Consider the following 3406-nt stretch of genomic DNA (forward strand, 5'->3'; position numbering starts at 1 on the left):
ACTCTGCGGCCGGCTCAGCGCGCCCTGGGGGTGGGGCTGGCACAGCATGCGGTGTGTGTGTGGGGGGGATCTAACTGCAGTCCCTGCGCTTGCCTAAGCTTGCCTAAACAGGCGCTTTAGTCCGTTGAGCTATCTCGCCGGCCCTCTCTTTTTTTCTTTTTCTTTTTCTTTTTTTTTTTCTGTCCTTTTGAGACAAGGTTTCACTTTGCAGTTCAGGCTGACCTGGAACTCAGTTAGTAGCCCAGGCTGGCCTCAAATGCAGTGAACCTTCTGGGTCAGCCTCCCAAGTGCTGAGATAACAGGCATGAGCCACACACCTATTTTGATATGCTAAAATCTTCACTCTATTAGAGTAAATTGTTACAATATAATTTTCCTTTTGGTGGGGCCGGGGAGATAGCTCAGTAGAATAAACACTTGCCTGGCAAGCGCAAGGGCCTGAGTTCAATCTCCGGTTCCGCCAAAGAAAATGTGCTGCTGGGTGGAACAACCAGATCGTGGCCCGCAACTCCCCCCCCTCCCCCCATGGAGCGCTCTCTCCTGCACTTCCTCCTTCTGCCAGGTGAGGGCGGAGCAGGAAGGCCCTTTCCACAGGCCAGCGCGATGCGGGGCCTTTCAGCCCCCAGGACTGGGAGGCATTAAGACCACGGAAAACACACCCGTAAATCCCAGCACTCTGGGGGCTGAAGCGGGAAGATCCCAAGTTCAAGCCTAAACTGGGCAATTTAGAGACTCAGCAAGACAGTCTCAAAAATACAAAAAAGAAAAGAAAAGAAAAAATTTAAGTGCTGGAGCCGTAGCTCAGTGTGAAAGCCTGGGGCTCAATCCCAGTACTGCCTAAATATGTACATACATTCAGGTAAAAGAAAAAGTAAAATTGTGCACATAGGCAGGACATTATTATAAATTAAAGAAACTAAAACCCCCGAAGTTGGAATGACTGAGTTCCAAATAGGACTAAAACTTGAGACAGACTTCCTGGTCCAGAGTTGAAGGGGCATTGCCAGGCTCTCTTGGGCATCTCCTTGGGGACCCCAGCCACTTGGGTTCCCTGAATTCTGCCTTGTGTGCAGCTGCGCTGTCAGTCAGGCCCTCAGATGACACTGGAGACAGTGGCTTCTGGCTGACACTGAGTGAACTGACTGGTGTGTGTGTGTGTGTGTGTGTGTGTGTGTGTGTGTGGAGTGGCTGGGTGAGTCTGCGACCCAAGAGCCAGCAGCCACGGGACAGCAAGGACACCAGCCCTTCTGCCACCTCAGGAAGCAAAACCCCTCAAAAGAGCCAGGCTTCCTCTCAAAGGGCCAGGAGATTGGTTTCTTTCACAATTTTTGAAAGCGGAGCTTTCTGAGGTCCTGCTTCGCAGCCCAAGATTCCCAGTGTTGCAGCTGCCCTGCGGGAAAAGCACAGCAGAGCACAGGAGATTGGTAATGGCCCAAGAGCCACCGCTCGCAGACGGACGTGTGACTGATCCGCTCATTCCCGACGGATGCTGGCTTTAGAACGATTCTCGTCTCACGTAGAGGCACATGCTAGCTGCGTTTTCTAAGTGATAAAGCAACACAGAAATGCTAGTTGTTTTGACAACCCTTATCCCATTGTAGTGTACAAATTAGGCTGTAATTGCAGGTTGGCTTGTTCATTAGACTGTGAGCTCCCATCAGGGAAAATCGCTGCCCCTTTTATGCCCTCTGTCAAATGCAGGGAAATGGAAATTAATGGTTGTTCAATGGATGACGAGAAGAAAACAATTAAAACAGTGAACGCGAGCACAGTAGGGACAGGGGTCTCTGTTATTGTAATTGCCTCCGTCTTACCACATTCTGTTTCTCTCCTCCCTCCCTCTCTCTCTCTCTCTCCCTCTCTCTCTCTCTCCCTCTCTTGTACTGGAAATTGAACCCAGAACCTTCACACTGCGCTCCATCCCCAATCCTTTTTATTTATTTTACTTTTTTTTTAAAGTAATGGTTTTGAATCTTTTAAAAAACATTTATTTATTTTATTTATGTGTGTGTGTGTGTGTGTGTGTGTGTGTGTGTGACCAGCTCAGCCCACCAGGGGGCGGGGCTGGCTGGCATGTGGTGCTGGGGGATTGAACCCTGGTCCCTGTGCTTTGCTAAGCTTGTTCTAAGTAGGTGCTTTAGACCACTGAGCCATCTCACCAGCCCCCTTTTCATTTTTGATTGTGAGACAGGCTCTAACTAAGTTCCCAGGCTGGGCTAGAACTTGCCATCTTCCTGCCTCAGCCTCTCAAGGATTACAGGTGTGTGCCACCATGCCAAACTTTGCTGGGGCTCTTCTTTGTTCTCCAACCCCAACCCCTAAACTGCTAGCACCATCTGGACTTGGGCTTCCTTTCTTCCTTCTGTTTCCTCTTTCCCCAGCAGCTGCATAGGACCGGGATTTCAGAAGCCTTAAAAGCTGGAAGGGAATGTCTCCATCTGCTGGTGAGAAGAGGAACTACAAATCAAAGTCATTTGCTGTTAGACTTTGGTCTGGCTGTCTTGTCTTGGCTACCTTGCCCTCTTCCCCTGCGTATATTACACTAACCCCGAGTTGAGCTTGGGCAGTGTAGCTGAAGACATTTGTCACTATTGTCATATTCCACACATATTTACATGGGCCTTCACTTGTGCAAAGATAGGTTTCACGGAGCCTGTAGTTGGGTAGCAGGGCTAAGGACATCGATAACTATATTCAAAGTTTTAACGAGCTTCACAGAGGGCTTGAGGGGTAAATAATATTTATGCTGATCAATTAATGTATTTTTTTTATTTATGTGTTTGGTGCAGGGTCTCGTAGTGATCCTCCTGTTTTCAGCCTCCCCAGCTTTAGAATTACAGACATGCACCACCCCACCCCCCACTGTCACGGCTCCAGGGGCGGGGCCAGTGTGGCATGTGGAACCGGGGATCGAACCCTGGTCCCTGTGCTTGTCAAAGCAGGTGCTTAGTTCACTGACCTATCTCGCAGGCCCAATATCTTGTTTTCTTAAGAAAAAGTACTGCCCAATATGATGATTCATCATTGCCTAGCATGAACTGGCTACAAGGTATACAGGGCTTATTTTTCCAAATTACCTAAACTTATCTCTCTTGATTAAAATACACACTAAACATTGTGCAGAAAAAAAATAAACATTGTGCAGAAACATACTTTTTTTTTTTTCTTTTTACAAATAAAGCAACCAGCAGAATTCAGTGCCAGGGTCTGGGTAGGACTTAGGGGCCTGCTAGGCCTCTGGCTAACTCATGGTGACTCAGTTTCCTTTCCTTGAAGAAAACAGAGACTTTATTGAGGACAAATGTTATGAACAAGGGGCTGGGGGGAGATGGCTCAGTGGAATAAGCCCTTCCCTGGCAAGCGCAAGGCCCTGAGTTCAATCCCCGGTTCCACCAAAAAAAAAAAA

This window comes from Octodon degus, unplaced genomic scaffold, assembly GCF_000260255.1.
Source record: "Octodon degus isolate 3935 unplaced genomic scaffold, OctDeg1.0 scaffold00035, whole genome shotgun sequence".
NCBI classification, from domain to species: Eukaryota; Metazoa; Chordata; class Mammalia; order Rodentia; family Octodontidae; genus Octodon; species Octodon degus.